This window comes from Moschus berezovskii, chromosome 3, assembly GCF_049115385.1.
Source record: "Moschus berezovskii isolate FMDL1 chromosome 3, NW_MosBer_1.0, whole genome shotgun sequence".
Taxonomy (NCBI): Eukaryota; Metazoa; Chordata; class Mammalia; order Artiodactyla; family Moschidae; genus Moschus; species Moschus berezovskii.
The window spans coordinates 11361003-11378151 of record NC_142462.1 but is presented as its reverse complement, the minus strand read 5'-3'; the positions used below and the strand labels follow the sequence as shown (position 1 = coordinate 11378151).

The following is a 17149-nucleotide window of genomic DNA, read 5'->3' as shown; positions in this document are numbered from 1 at the left end:
AAAATGAAATAATGCCATTTTCAGCAACATGGATAGACCTAGAGATTATCATAGAAGTGAAGTCAGAGACAGAAAGGCAAATATCACATAATATCACTTACATGTGGAATCTAAAAGAAGATGATACAAATGGACTTATTTACAAAACAGAAACAGACTCAGACAGAGAGAACAAACTTGTGACTGCCAGGGGAAGAGGGTTGGGGGAAGTGTGGGGTGATTATTTGGGATTAGCAGATGCAAACTGTTACACAGAGAACGGACAGACAACAAGGTCCTACTTCATCAGCCAGAGAGTTATATTGACTATCCTAAGATAAACCGTGATGAAAAAGAGTATTTTAAAAATAATGTGTGTATATATATACATATGGTTATATATAACTGAATCACTTTGCTGTACAGCAGAAATTGACGCAATATTATAAATCAGCTATACTTCTTTTAAAAAAAAGAAAAAAGTAAACACTGTTGGAGACATATTTATGGGTCTTCCTAAATTTTATCATTTTGGGCTTTTTTTCCCAGTGTGCAGTAAACTATCTTTCATTTTTGCAATAAAGCCGATGATTAAGCTGTCAAAATACCTGCATCTAACGCTCTTGGATTCATGGGTATCTTAGATTTAAATTTATTTTCAAAACTATCTTTGCTTGTTATATATTTTTTCCTTACAAATGAATCAGTTATCATGATAGTTTCCCATGTGATTTTGACCCAACTTAGGTTCTTGTTTACACTTTTTAAATTCTGTTCTCTTGCTCAATCACTCAGTCGTGTCTGACTCTTTGCAACCCCATGGACTACAGCCCATCAGGCTTCTCTGTCCATGGGATTTTTCCAAGCAAGAACACTGGAGTGGGTTGCCATTTCCGACTCCATTTTAATTCTATGAAGTGAATCAAATGAGGTCTCTTAGCTAAAATTTTTACATATATTTAGATTAATTGATATTATTATTATGTATTACTAATAAATACCACTGTAATACAGTTAAAGAATGTAGAAAATTATCTAGAAGAAAGTATAAGTCACTCAAAAACTTCTCACCCACACATAATGTTAACATTGTAGTAAAAAGCCATGAAGATGTATACATAAAATAACTTTGGAATGCTTAAACTTATCTTGCAACTTGAATTTTCACTCAACTACGCATAGTGGATGCATTTTAATCTCAAAAATTCTTTTACAGCTCAAAAAGAGTCATTTATGGGGCCATATCAAAATTCACGTTGTGAGAAACATACAGTGTTTTCTGTTTCTGTTTCTAAAAACCTCATTCTAATGAATGAACAACATAACTTTACAGACACACACACCTAGCTTTTGAGAATGCATTCCCTGAAATTACAAAGTAAAATTAACACATTTTACATTTTGATTTATGTTGACATGCAATGCGAATCCACTCTATAAATGCCCCAAAGGAGCCCCACTCTCTCCATCCCCTTAACAATAATCTTTGTGGTGTGATAAATGAAAAGTCACATCTCACAGTTTATTTTAATTTTAAGTTTTTAATTGCTACTAAAGCTGATTTTTTTTTCTTGTATTCAGTAGTCTTTTTTGTTCCTTTTGTAAGCTGCATAATTAAGTGATTTGTGCATTCTTATTGAGTTAACTTCTTTCTCTTCTTTTTATTAATTTGTAACAGTTCTTTGTACATGATCATATATATTAATATGTATATAGAGACGTATAAAACCACTGGATCATTCAGATATGACCTAAATCAAATCCCTTATGATTATACAGTGGAAGTGAGAAACAGATTTAAGGGACTACATCTGATAGAGTTCCTGATGAACTCTGGACGGAGGTTCGTCACATTGTACAGGAGACAGGGACCAAGACCATCCCCATGGAAAAGAAATGAAAAAAGCAAAATGGCTGTCTGGGGAGGCCTTACAAACAGCTGTGAAAAGAAGAGAAGCAAAAACCAAAGGAGAAAAGGAAAGATATAAACATCTGAATGCAGAGTTCCAAAGAATATCAAGGAGAGATAAGAAAGCCTTCCTCAGCAATCAATGCAAAGAAATAGAGGAAAACAACAGAATAGGAAAAACAAGAGATCTCTTCAAGAAAATTAGAGATTCCAAGGGAAAATTTCATGCAAAGATGGGCTCGATAAAGGACAGAAATGGTATAGACCTAACAGAAGCAGAAGATATTAAGAAGAGGTGGCAAGAATACACAGAAGAACTGGACAAAAAAGATCTTCATGACCAAGATAGTCACGGTAACGTGATCACTGACCTAGAACCAGACATCTTGGAATGTGAAGTCAAATGGGCCTTAAAAAGCATCACTACGAACAAAGCTAGTGGAGGTGATTGAATTCCAGTTGAGCTATTTCAAATCTTGAAGGATGATGCTGTGAAAGTGCTGCACTCAATATGTCAGCAAATTTGGAAGACTCAGCAGTGGCCACAGGACTGGAAAAGGTCAGTCTTCATTCCACTCCCTAAGAAAGGCAATGCCAAAGAATGTTTAAACTACCACACAGTTGCACTCATCTCACATGATAGTAAAGTCATGCTCAAAATTCTCCAAGCCAGGCTTCAGCAATATGTGAACCGTGAACTCCCAGATGTTCAAGCTGGTTTTAGAAAAGGCAGAGGCACCAGAGATCAAATTGCCAACATCCGCTGGATCATGGAGAAAGCAAGAGAGTTCCAGAAAAACATCTATTTCTGTTTCATTGATGATGCAAAAGCCTTTGACTGTGTGGATCACAATAAACTGTGGAACATTCTGAAAGAAACGGGAATACCAGACCACCTGACCTGCCTCTTGAGAAACCTGTATGCAGGTCAGGAAGCAACAGTCAGAACTGTGCATGGAACAACAGACTGGTTCCAAATAGGAAAAGGAGTACGTCAAGGCTGTATATTTTCACCCTGCTTATTTAACTTATATGCAGAATACATCATGAGGAAAGCTGGGCTGGAAGAAGCACGAGCTGGAATCAAGATTGCCGGGAGAAATATCAATAACCTCAGATATGCAGATGACACCACCCTTATGGCAGAAAGTGAAGAGGAACTCAAAAGCCTCTTGAGGAAAGTGAAAGAGGAGCGTGAAAAGGTTGGCTTCAAGCTCAACATTCAGAAAACAAAGATCATGGCATCTGGTCCCATCACTTCATGGGAAATAGATGGAAAAACAGTGGAAACAGTGTCAGACTTTATTTTGGGGGGCTCCAAAATCACTGAGGATGCTGATTGCAGCCATGAAATTAAAAGACGCTTACTCCTTGGAAGGAAAGTTATGACCAACCTAGATAACATTTTAAAAAACAGAGATATTACTTTGCCAACCAAGGTCCGTCTAGTCAAGGCTGTGGTTTTTCCAGTGGTCACGTATGGATGTGAGAGTTGGACTGTGAAGAAAGCTGATCGCCGAAGAATTGATGCTTTTGAACTGTGGTGCTGGAGAAGACTCTTGAGAGTCCCTTGGACTGCAAGGAGATCCAACCAGTCCATCCTGAAGGAGATCAGTCCTGGGTATTCATTGGAAGGACTGATGCTAAAGCTGAAACTCCAATACTTTGGCCACCTCATGTGACGAGTTGACTCACTGGAAAAGACCCTGATGCTGGGAAGGGTTGGGGGCGGGAGGAGAATGGGACGACAGAGAATGAGATGGCTGGATGGCATCACCGACTCGATGGATATGAGTTTGAGTGAACTCCTGGAGGTCGCAAAGAGTCGGACATGACTGAGCGACTGAACTGAACTGAACTGAACTGATATATATATCAGTCCTATAAGAAATCAGTCCTGCATATTTATTGGAAGGATTGACTCTGAAGCTTCAATACTTTGGCCGCCTGATGAGAAGAACTGACTCATTAGAAAACATTGAAGGCAGGAAGAGAAGGGGACAACACAGGATGAGATGGTTGGATGGCATCACTGACTCAAAGGACATGAGTTTGAGCAAGCTCCAGTAGTTGGTGATGGAAAGGGAAGCCAGGCATCCTGTGATCCATGGGGTCGCAAAGAGTCAGACATGACTGAGCGACTGAACTGACTGAAATAGAGACCTTTTTCCACATTCATTGCAAATACATTCTCAAAATATCATTTGGATTTAAATAGTGGTCTCCTCATCATTTTTCTTCCTTTCTTAAGAAATATTATCACAAAATTTCAAGTATATATGAAAATAATCATGCAATGAATCCCTATATATCCATCACCCTCATCAACAATTATGAAAGATATTACCAACCTGGTTCTATTCCTCAACTGCTTTTATTGATTTATAATTGTTGTTTTGCTGAAGTATTTTAAAGCATGGCTCATCTTACCCATAAACACACCAGTTCAGTTCAGTTCAGTCGCTCAGTCGTGTCCGTCTCTTTGCGACCCCATGAATCACAGCACGCCAGGCTTCCCTGTCCGTCTCCAGCTCCCGGAGTTCACTCAAACTCATGTTCATCGAGTCTGTGATGCCATCCAGCCATCTCATTCTCTGTCGTCCCCTTCTCCTCCTGCCCCCAGTCCCTCCCAACATCAGAGTCTTTTCCAGTGAGTCAACTCTTCGCATGAGGTGGCCAGTAGGCACCTCTAATTGATAAGGACATTTTGGCACATAACTATAAGCCATTTTCCCAATGTGAAATCATTTTGGTTGATACATCTCCAGTTCAAAATACCAGCCCCAGGTCATTTTCCTTAGGCTGGTTTGCCTATTACACTGGAGACAATGTCATCTATTTACTTTGCATACTTTCTTGCACATTTCTATCATTCCCATCAGACTCTCCTTTCCTACAAAGAATTTTTGCTCCACTCAGATGTTCTCTACGCATTCATCACAATCTCTTTCCTGAGCATCAAATGATTGTAGGTCTTTGAACCTACAGGGAGTTGTAGTTCTGATCTTCATGGCCTCTCTTCAGTTTCTGCTCAATATTTCTAGTTGTAGTGAGAGCATGTGCTCAGATCTCAGGATCTCCCAGCTAATTTTCCACGTTGTAGGCATTTACACAGGCATTTGGGGGAAGTTATGGGTTTTCCCCAAAGCATTTCCTACTTACTAACTGCCTAACTCACAGCAGAGTGTAGAATTCCCCCAGATCAATACACTGACTTTAGTCTGATGTTAGCTCATCTTCCTTAAACCTCCCCCTTGCTTATGCAGGAGGAAGCCTTTCCTGAGAGTTCTGTCTTTACCAGGCACCCCTCTCCTTTTACTCAGGAGGACTTTCCCAGGAAAATCCTGCTGCAAGCAAGAAACACCCAACCTCTTTGTGAGGGCACTGCACAGATCAAAGGCTGGGGGATCTTTCTTTCCAGCACACATCTGTCTTAATAACACTTCAGGTAGGAGAACTGTCCACTTCTTCACTCCTGCTCACACAGTCCTGAAGTCACAGCATCCAGGCTTGGCTGAAGGAGTTCAGTCTGTGTAGGTTAGCAGGTGATGGAGAGAGGGTTGTGTTTATGCATGTTTCCAGCTGTGATGAGTTCTGACTGCTTTTAGCAGTGCTAGCCCTCAATGCCCGGGACCTTCTGGGAAGGCACTGCAAGACAGGGGTGGGGGACAGACTTAGAGATCAGGGGCCAAGAACCTGCAGAGTCATTCTCCTAGGCTCTTCTCAGGTCCATGCACACCTACAGGAAAATTCTCCCAAACCTAAATCAGTCATGGAGGATCATTAAGGGAGACTGAAGATACCATCTTGCCAACCACTCCAATCTTATGAATGAAGGGACCAGAACTTAGGAAGATGACCTGAATGACTTACTTGAGGCTGGAGAGAGAATCATGGCCAGAGTCAGGTCTCCTGACTCTTATGAGCGACACTCTCCACCAACCCAACCCAACCACCCTGTCCCTGGCTGGTGACACTCTCCACCTACCCAACCTATACCAAAGATCAGAAGACCAGTGATGCTTCTCTCAAGTATCTCTTCTTGTCCAGAGCCTAAAATCACCTTGACAGGGTTGACCACCATGGTCAAGCTAATTCTAAGGGACTTCAAAGATAAATTTTTTCATCTGGGGTCCCATCACCTGCAGTTGTAGAAGTCTCTCATCATGGACATCAGGAAGATGGCATCAGATACGGGTCTGTTGGATGAGATGAGGTCTACTGAAACAAAAGAAAATGGTGTGCATCGAATAAGAAGAAAAATACACTTCGCGGGGAATCAATTACTAACCCTGGTATGCTCAGGAGGCCCCAATCCAACACTTTAATTTCATCCTACCCATGACCTGCCTTAGTTCTTAAAGTACTCAGTCTTTTGTCTGTGAAAAGACAACAGGATTGGGTCTTTAAGAGAAGAAATAAATATTAAGTCGTTCTCCAGGTTTTCTGCAGCTATGTCTCATATTTGACAATCTCACACTCACCGACTTGACAGTCTGCTTTCACTAATCCATATGCATATAAGGTGTATATTACCCCCACGTCTACGAGATTCTCACTTAGCCAACGACATCTGTCTGTGAACTGTCATGAAATGCTAGAATGATTCTTTTTCTTTTGTGGTGTCAATTCCTTTTTCTGTCATTATGAACCTTGTTAAATACCCTCTTTCCTCCCCTTATGAAAGGCATGAACTGAGTGCTAAGTTTCAAACATCCCCCCTTAGCGCATCCAGATGGGGAGGAAAAAAGCACATCTAGCTATCTACTTAATCAAACATCTACTTTTCCTCCATCAACGGGGAAGAGACCCTTTTGTACATTTAACAAATTCAAGCAATTTAGCAACTGGGTTAAAGCCTATGTAAAGTACTTCAACAACATGGGGAATAAAGACACTGGTCTTCTGTCTTAGAATTGGTTAATGGAAGACGTGAAGTCTCAAAGCACGCACAACCGTGAGTTCTTATCGAGCTGCCTAATGCACTGCTGGGAAAACCTTGTGAAGTTTTCCGTCACGGTGGGGGGAGGTGGGTTGACAGTTTTTGCCTTTGCTGTCAGTTCCACTGTGGGAGGCTCCTAAACTTATTATATCTAGGAAGTAATTCTGGTGCAAGCCTATCCTGGAGGAGGCTAGGCATGTAGTACACTCTCCCGAATGTATTGTCGGTTACCACTCCAAGGCTGTGGGGGCTGAGCTTTGTTAACTCCATAAGTGGTGACCGTGGGTACGTCTCTGTCTAACTTGATCAAGCAGACAGACTTCCCTGGTCGTCCAGTAGTTAAGACTCTGAGCTTCCCCTGTAGGGAGCACGGGCTCGATCCCTGATCAGGGAGCTAAGACCCCCAGTACTGCACAGTGAGGTCAAAAAATTTAAAAAAAAAGTTGTCAACTTTATCAAGACGAAGCAGAGCAAGAGCAATCCCACCAGCCTTTCTACGTCAACCAGCTTGCCAAGCCATAGATGAAAAAATACATTCAGAGAGTAAAATGGTATCATCACAGTGGGCAGCAGTGTTTTCCGCTGGTCTGCATATCTCCACAAGGTACCATTTCTTCCAAGCCTTCAAAATGCTCAGCACCACCTGTTAGAAGATCAGATGTCAAGTGTCACTTTCAGATCATCTAGAAGGAATCGTGTCTCTTTTTACAATCTCCTCATTTTGGGAGGCTCCTTCACCTCAGTTTCCTCATCCACAAGATAAGAATGATAACATGGTCCAACTTCCTGGGGAGGAGAAAGAAGATGGATGGGAGTTTTTTGCTGACTAGATCAAAAACCATGCAAACATAAATCACTGAGTACTGCCCATGCTGCCTCACTGCCGCCCTAGGCGCCCAGAGCTGGCACTGAAGCCAACAGGCACTCCAGGAATGTGCAAGAAATATGTGCTGGAGAGCCAAGTATAGCATATCCTGGTGGTGATGACTGGAGTGCTGCTGTAGCAGAGGGGCAGGTTTAAGTGTATGATTATCGACCACTGGGCTGGGACCTGCTCTAAGAATGCTGCTCCATCAGGCTCTCCAGCTCAAAGGACATCAATCACTGAGCACAACACTGGGATCCCAAGGGCAAGAGGCTGCCCTTGGAAGTGAACAAAGGACTGCTCACAGACCAGAGGGTAAGGAGCAAGGTTGACCTCACTTTGGCTTCTGATAAACAAAGCATCTGATAATAAAGGAATTAAACCAACACCCAGCTCCTATTGATCTATAATAGTGATGGAATGACAATAAATGCACATCTGCACTCTACGTCTGAGCCAATGGGGCCAAATCTCTCAGTTGTATCCTCAGGTTAGTCACATAGCTTGTCATCTTTCAATGACTATGGACTATGTCTCCAACTACCATCAATCATCTTACAAACATACATAATCCCCCATCTCAACTTGTACCAACAAGTATTAACAGTGACTTTTGCTACTGCTGCTGCTGCTGCTAAGTTGCTTCAGTCGTGTCCAACTCCGTGCGACCCCATAGACGGCAGCCCACCAGGCTCCTCTGTCCCTGGGATTCTCCAAGAAAGAATACTGGAGTGGGTTGCTATTTCCTTCTCCAGGCTTTTGCTACATTATCTACCAATCAATCAATACATTACCCCTTCTCATAAAATGCAGGGACATTTACTACAACGTACTGGAAACACGCAGCTTGGCAGAGAACGTTTATGAGATATAATCATAGAAAATAAAGGGATATTATAATGAGAAGCCAACCCTTCAGTTTAATTGCAAAAGACTGTTTAAGCTAAAGGAAATTGTGTATTTGAGCTCTGAAGTGGAAATAGTTGCCAGTTTCTGAGATGCATATCATAGAAAATGAGTTCTTTTTCTTCATTAGGAAAACATATCTGCAAGTAATAAGAATATTGCAGATAAATACTAAAAGAATACATATCCATTGGTCTGTAAGTAGCTACGAAATACATTATATCTTTAAATAATTCTTAAACCACCGACTTAGATAAATACTGTCCCTGTATTCTGATCCTATAGAAATAAAGGAGCATCACCCCACACAACACAACTTGAATAGGATTAGGAAAATTTCGTTATGAATCTGGAGTTGCCTTTTTAAATTATTCTTTGTCTCCTTTTTGGAAAATAGCTTAAAATGAACAGAATAATATATGCATAAGGACAGTGTGAAATAAAACGTAAAATTCTCTGTAGGCGCAAGAAGGAAAGAAAGGCGGAACTTTCTGTGCTGCAGCTATCACCGCTGAGGAAGCACCAGAGCAGAGCAAGATGAAGCCCTACGATGCGCGTGAGCTCGGTGCCCCAGAGGACTCTGAACACAGGAAGGCAGGTCCCTCGAGGTCTAAGGCCAATGAAAAGGAGTTTCTATGCAGACTGGAAACAAAGATGACAACTCTTTGTTGTTTGATTAAATAAAATTGCTTTTCCTGAGTTAGAGAAGTCAGGTTAACCCTTCAAAAGCTGTACCATAAATGGAAACAGTGGCTAGCTGTTGAGCACTGAGGAAACAGAGGGGGAGGCCTCTGTCCTCCTAGGGAGTGAGCAAGAGTTGCTGGAGGGCGGGGAGGCCTGGCGTGCTGCGGCGGGAGCGACGGGACAGAAAAACAAGTGAGCGCTAACGTTACAACATGTCACAGATGACAAGGGCTGTAGGAAAAAAATGCAAAGGAGAGCAGGAGACATTTGGGCGGGGTCAGGGGAGGGCTGCTATGCCTTATGGAGGGTAGAAGAGACAGTCTCTGAGGCAAGATGACATCGGAGCAAAGATCTGCAGGCAGGAGGGCAGGCAGGCAAGTGCCCAGAGGACAGTGAGCTGGTCTAGATGCTTGCGGAGCAGCAGAGCAAAGTGGTTGGAGACCAGTGGGCAAGGGGCATGGAGCTACACGTGAAACAGACACGGGAGCCCTGGGAACAGAGAGGAAAATCTCACACCCTCAGGACTTGCCTCCTCAGAGCTGGCACACTGACCAGCGAAGAAGTGCACAGTCTGCCCTCGGAGTTTCTCGGGCTCTCCTCAAGTGCTGTTAGGGGCAAGGACAGAAGCAGAGAGTGACTGAGAGGGACCACAGCTTGCAGATGGAAGGTGACAGTAGCTTGGACCAGTGTGGTTGCCATGGAGATGAGAGGGGGTTGTGTTCTGGATGCCTGTCAGAGGCAGAGCTGGCAGGAGGCCCTGGTAGATGGGATGGGAAGAGAAGGACACATATAGGATGCCTTCAAGATTTTTTGGCCCCAGCAGTTTTCAGTTGCTATTAGATAAGATGAAGCAGGTTTGAGGGGAAAGATCAGGGCCTTGGTTTGAGGACGCAGTAAATGTGAGAAGCCAATTAGACCAAGCCACTTTGTGCATCCAAGTAAGATGCACAAATTCTGATTTCAGAGCCTCAGATGTCAAGATACACGTCACCTTGAAAACTATGTCCAGGGCCCTGTCTGAGGAACTCTGGCAATTCAGTAAGGAGACTGAGAGCCCTTGACATAGTAAAAACCCTCGCAACACGGTCTCATGAACTTGTACCTCCTGATATCATCAGGGTCAAAAGAAACGTTTATGGTCTTGTTTTGTAAACTTTAAAACCCTAGATTAGTGCTCACTTACTATTCCTGGAATCAGCCTCACTTTGTAGCAATCACTTTGAATTACTTCTTCCCAGACCTTCTCAGATAAAGAAACAATCGATTTGCAATTTGGTCAAGGTGAATCCCAGCTACGAATCTGCCAACCCCTTCTGGGCACTGGGCCTTCTTTCTCACCTGCTTTCTGCTGGTTATCACCTTCTAAGAAACCTCATGGACCCCTCCAATCAGAGGAAAGGGAGCAGGGGGCACTATCATAGACACTTAGGATTAAAGACTTACATCCAGGCTCTTAATCTTTAAGTCAACTCCTTGATGCAGGATTGGCTCTCTGTTGTAGATACAAATGAGAATATGATGCTTAGAGTGGTGACGTAATTCAACCAAGATCCCACTGTGGCCTTACATGGGCCTGGGAGAGATACCAAGATTTTTAGGATGGTTTACGCTGTAGAGTCCCAAAGCTCAATCCCCTCTCCAAAACCAACCCACTTCCTCTACAGACTGGATAGGAAAGATTTATGACTTTTTAAAACTGAAAAGGGAAAGTTGCTATACAATATAGAAATAACTAGATTCCTGAGAGTCTCTTGGACAGCAAAGAGATCAGATTGGTCAATCTTGAAGAAAACCAATCCTGAATACTCATTGGAAGGACTGATGCTAAAGCTGAATCTCTAGTATTTTGGTCATCTGATGCGAACAGCCAACTCATTGGAAAAGTCCCTGATGCTGGGAAAGATGGAGGGCAGAAGGAGAAGAGGCTGTCAGAGCATGAGGTGGCTGGATGGCATTACTGATGCAATGAACATGAACGTGGGCAAGCTCCAAGAGATGGTGAGGGACCGAGAAGCCTGGAGTGCTGCAGTCCGTGGGGTCGCAAAGAGTCGGACGCGACTGGGTGGCTGAGCAACATACTCGATGTCTATGCACTTTACAGATTGGAAAGCCCGTTCACAAAACTTCATCTTTTCTGGATATGTGGATCTGATCCCTTTACCAAGACTGCTGCTGCAAAGCAACATGGGTAGACCTAGAGATGATCCCACTAAGCGAAATAAGTCAGACAAAGGCAAATAAATATGATGTCATTAAATGTAGAATCTAAAATAATCGTACAAATGAACTTGTTTACAAAAGAGAAACATTCACAGACATAGAAAACTACGGTTACCAAAGGGGAAAGGTTGTAGAGGAGGGGTAAGTTAGAAGGCTGGGATTAACATATACAAACCACTAAATATAAACTAGATAACATATACAGCACAGGGAACTCTACTCAACATTCAGTAATCACTGTATGAAAAAAGAACCCTAAAAAGAATGGATACATATATGTGTGTGTGTGTGTGTGTGTATGCATAACTGAATCACTTTACTGTACCCCTGAAACTAGCACAATACTGTAAATCAACTATACTCCAGAGTAAAATACAAATTAAAAAGACTTGTGCTGCCAAGATTGGTTATTTGGTCTTACTGTTGTTGTTCAGTTGCTAAGTCACGTCAGACTCTTTGCAACCCCATGAACTCCAGTATGTCAGGCTCCGCTGTCCTTCACTATCTCGTGGAGCTTGCTCAAACTCATGTCTATTGAGTCAGTCATGCCATCCAGCCAGCTCATCCTCTGTTGCCCCCTTCTCCTCCTGCCCTCAATGTTTCCCAGCATCAGAGCCTTAGAGGAAATAAAACACTGAAAGTTAGCTGGAAAGAAATACTTCCCACCAATGGGAGGAGGATGTCTTAAAGGACCTTAATAAGTACTGGGAGGGATCTTAGTTCTTTGCTGGGAAACAGGGCATAAACTGGGGGAAAGGGGCGACAGGTGCATAGCTAAGAGAGGTGCCCAAGATTTGTATTCCAACCCAAGAACTTAGAAACTGAACACTTCAAAAGTATCAAACACTGATTCAGGGTTAAGTATCCACCCAAGGATGCCTGCTGCTGCTGCTAAGTCGCTTCAGTTGTGTCGGACTCTGTGCGACCCCATAGACGGCAGCCCACTAGGCTCCTCTGTCCCTGGGATTCTCCGGGCAAGAGTACTGGAGTGGGTTGCCATTGCCTTCTCCACCAAGGATGCCTGCTGCTGCTGCTGCTACTAAGTTGCTTCAGTCGTGTCGGACTCTGTGTGACCCCATAGACGGAAGCCCACCAGGTTCCCCCATCCCTGGGATTCTCCAGGCAAGAACACTGGAGTGGGTTGCCATTTCCTTCTCCAATGTGTGAAAGTGAAAAGTGAAAGTGAAGTCGTTCAGTCGTGCCCAACCCTTAGCGACCCCATGGACTGCAGCCTACCAGGCTCCTCCATCCATGGGATTTTCTAGGCAAGAGTACTGGAGTGGCGTGCCATTGCCTTCTCCTGCCAAGGATGCCTAGAAAGCTCTAAATCATTGAGACCACAGATGTTACTCATTAAGCTATGACTGTTGGTGGTAGTTGTGTATTCCCACTTTACAGAAGAGGAAACTGAGGCATGGGGAAACCTAGGAGTCTGCCAAACTCCCAAACTCAAGTAGTTTGGCTCCAGAGTCTGATCATTAATCTTCAACCTCAGGCAAGCCACTCTGTCTGAACTTGAGTGTCCGCATTGCATTGTTAGGTGGGAAATAATGTTCTAGTGTGTCCTCTGCAGAGTCAGGCTCAACAGGGCTGTTATTTGAATATGATTATTAGTCTTTGGCCACCGGGTGCAAGGAGCCAACTCCCTGGAAAAGACCCTGTTGCTGGGAAAGATTGAGGGTAAAAGGAGAAGAGGGCGGTAGAGGATGAGATGGTTGGATGGCATCACCGACTCAGTGGACATGAGTTTGAGCAAACTTCAGGAGATAGTGAAGGACAGGGGAGCTGTCCATGGGATCACAAAGAGTCGGACATGACTTAGCGATTGAACAACAACATATCAGTTTTTGGCTAATTGTCTTTTTTGAGAAAGCTCTTCTGAACCCCCCACAGGGAGAGAAGCTCAGCATTTCCTCCACCAGCTCAAGGATCACAGAACAGTTTCACCCTCTGTGTGTCCACAGGCTTTGTGTTTGAATTTACCACCACACGTTTCACATTGAAATGCAGTTGTTTCTGCTTTTCTGGATTAGCAGCAGGAGGCCCTTTAGGGATAAGATTACATCTGATGTTTTATTGGGACTCCCTGCCTCTCAAATTTTGTCACCCACAATGGTAGGGGTTTGATAGATACATGTTCTTTGAATAAATGAATAAATGCATCCCAACAGAAGGTGTGACACCTCCAGAAGTAGAGCTTCAATCCTACTAGACAACCCCCAGTCAGGTGGGTGGGGGGGAATGCGTGACATTCAGTCCTCTGGTTTTCTTTATTCTGGTCTGTTCTGGTCACATCAATATCTACTTTTACTTATACAGAACACTCACACAAAACATTTTTTAAAACCTTTTCACCATAAAGTTTTAGAGTGAATCTATCATCTCCAAATCATTACATCAGACTCAATTTGTTTTTCAGTTGCTTCTAATCAAACAATATTGATAAAAAGTCACTGTTTTTGATAACCTAAGCATTTTCTCCTTACAATACCAAAGGGAATAAAGTGAAAGAAATATCATAATATCATAAATATCATAATCGAGGAGGATTTGGTTGTCACTTAGTTCACGTCCTTGATTCAAAACTCAGAGTTGTGAATGATCAGCGGAACTACTGAACTTCTCAGGTTTCAAAGCCAGGAGTCACGGAGTCTCTCTTTCCAGGTGGCACTAGTGGTAAAGAACCCACCTGCCAACGCAGGAGACATAAGAGATGCGGTTCAATCCCTGTGTCAGGAAGATCTCCTGGAGGAGGGCCTGGCAACCCACTCCAGTGTTCCTGCCTGGAGAATCCCATGGACAGAGGAGCCTGGTGGGCTACAGTCCATAGGGTTGCACAGAGTCGGACACGGCTGAAGCGACTTAGCACGCACAGAGCCTCCAGAGAGGACACAGTGCACCCTGAGGGGTCTCCTTTTGGAGACTGTCCCGCCGGCTGGACAGTCTTGGTTCTGCATGAGCTCCCCGCACTGCCCCATTTCTGCATCCCGGCTCTTCACTTCCAGAAATAAAGTGGGAACCAGCAGTTTGGTGATTAGAAAGAGCCAAACCCAAGGAGTGAGCCTTAAGAAAAAGGATTGAGGACCTTGGCCCAGGCTGAAAACTTTTGGTTTTCAAAAACAGAAGAAGCTGGAGATGATAAAAACTGAGGAAAAGAAACCAAAGCAGCAGGGCCTTTATTGCAGAAGTTTTATCCAAGTCCTTGGTCTTTTCCCTCAAGTCCATGATCCTTTTCAGGTGAAACCTTATGTTCTGTATGAGTTTCACACTGCTGCTGCTGCTAAGTCACTTCAGTCGTGTCCGACTCTGTGTGACCCCATAGACGGAAGCCCACCAGGCTCCCCCGTCCCTGGGATTCTCCAGGCAAGAACACTGGAGTGGGTTGCCATTTCCTTCTCCAATGTGTGAAAGTGAAAAGTGAAAGTGAAGTCGTTCAGTCGTGCCCAACCCTTAGCGACCCCATGGACTGCAGCCTACCAGGCTCCTCCATCCATGGGATTTTCTAGGCAAGAGTACTGGAGTGGCGTGCCATTGCCTTCTCCTGCCAAGGATGCCTAGAAAGCTCTAAATCATTGAGACCACAGATGTTACTCATTAAGCTATGACTGTTGGTGGTAGTTGTGTATTCCCACTTTACAGAAGAGGAAACTGAGGCATGGGGAAACCTAGGAGTCTGCCAAACTCCCAAACTCAAGTAGTTTGGCTCCAGAGTCTGATCATTAATCTTCAACCTCAGGCAAGCCACTCTGTCTGAACTTGAGTGTCCGCATTGCATTGTTAGGTGGGAAATAATGTTCTAGTGTGTCCTCTGCAGAGTCAGGCTCAACAGGGCTGTTATTTGAATATGATTATTAGTCTTTGGCCACCGGGTGCAAGGAGCCAACTCCCTGGAAAAGACCCTGTTGCTGGGAAAGATTGAGGGTAAAAGGAGAAGAGGGCGGTAGAGGATGAGATGGTTGGATGGCATCACCGACTCAGTGGACATGAGTTTGAGCAAACTTCAGGAGATAGTGAAGGACAGGGGAGCTGTCCATGGGATCACAAAGAGTCGGACATGACTTAGCGATTGAACAACAACATATCAGTTTTTGGCTAATTGTCTTTTTTGAGAAAGCTCTTCTGAACCCCCCACAGGGAGAGAAGCTCAGCATTTCCTCCACCAGCTCAAGGATCACAGAACAGTTTCACCCTCTGTGTGTCCACAGGCTTTGTGTTTGAATTTACCACCACACGTTTCACATTGAAATGCAGTTGTTTCTGCTTTTCTGGATTAGCAGCAGGAGGCCCTTTAGGGATAAGATTACATCTGATGTTTTATTGGGACTCCCTGCCTCTCAAATTTTGTCACCCACAATGGTAGGGGTTTGATAGATACATGTTCTTTGAATAAATGAATAAATGCATCCCAACAGAAGGTGTGACACCTCCAGAAGTAGAGCTTCAATCCTACTAGACAACCCCCAGTCAGGTGGGTGGGGGGGAATGCGTGACATTCAGTCCTCTGGTTTTCTTTATTCTGGTCTGTTCTGGTCACATCAATATCTACTTTTACTTATACAGAACACTCACACAAAACATTTTTTAAAACCTTTTCACCATAAAGTTTTAGAGTGAATCTATCATCTCCAAATCATTACATCAGACTCAATTTGTTTTTCAGTTGCTTCTAATCAAACAATATTGATAAAAAGTCACTGTTTTTGATAACCTAAGCATTTTCTCCTTACAATACCAAAGGGAATAAAGTGAAAGAAATATCATAATATCATAAATATCATAATCGAGGAGGATTTGGTTGTCACTTAGTTCACGTCCTTGATTCAAAACTCAGAGTTGTGAATGATCAGCGGAACTACTGAACTTCTCAGGTTTCAAAGCCAGGAGTCACGGAGTCTCTCTTTCCAGGTGGCACTAGTGGTAAAGAACCCACCTGCCAACGCAGGAGACATAAGAGATGCGGTTCAATCCCTGTGTCAGGAAGATCTCCTGGAGGAGGGCCTGGCAACCCACTCCAGTGTTCCTGCCTGGAGAATCCCATGGACAGAGGAGCCTGGTGGGCTACAGTCCATAGGGTTGCACAGAGTCGGACACGGCTGAAGCGACTTAGCACGCACAGAGCCTCCAGAGAGGACACAGTGCACCCTGAGGGGTCTCCTTTTGGAGACTGTCCCGCCGGCTGGACAGTCTTGGTTCTGCATGAGCTCCCCGCACTGCCCCATTTCTGCATCCCGGCTCTTCACTTCCAGAAATAAAGTGGGAACCAGCAGTTTGGTGATTAGAAAGAGCCAAACCCAAGGAGTGAGCCTTAAGAAAAAGGATTGAGGACCTTGGCCCAGGCTGAAAACTTTTGGTTTTCAAAAACAGAAGAAGCTGGAGATGATAAAAACTGAGGAAAAGAAACCAAAGCAGCAGGGCCTTTATTGCAGAAGTTTTATCCAAGTCCTTGGTCTTTTCCCTCAAGTCCATGATCCTTTTCAGGTGAAACCTTATGTTCTGTATGAGTTTCACACTGCTGCTGCTGCTAAGTCACTTCAGTCGTGTCCGACTCTGTGTGACCCCATAGACGGAAGCCCACCAGGCTCCCCCGTCCCTGGGATTCTCCAGGCAAGAACACTGGAGTGGGTTGCCATTTCCTTCTCCAATG

General features: G+C 43.8%; 1 long non-coding RNA gene across 1 annotated transcript; it reads right to left on the bottom strand.

Moving 5' to 3' along the window:
- Positions 1-3702: 3702 nt before the first annotated feature.
- LOC148778281 (uncharacterized) lies at positions 3703-12895 on the bottom strand. The gene is made up of 3 exons (XR_016036305.1): positions 11927-12895; positions 6031-7473; positions 3703-5536 (listed from the first exon to the last, which is right to left on the bottom strand). It is a non-coding gene; the product is annotated as an uncharacterized LOC148778281 (long non-coding RNA).
- Positions 12896-17149: the final 4254 nt, after the last annotated feature.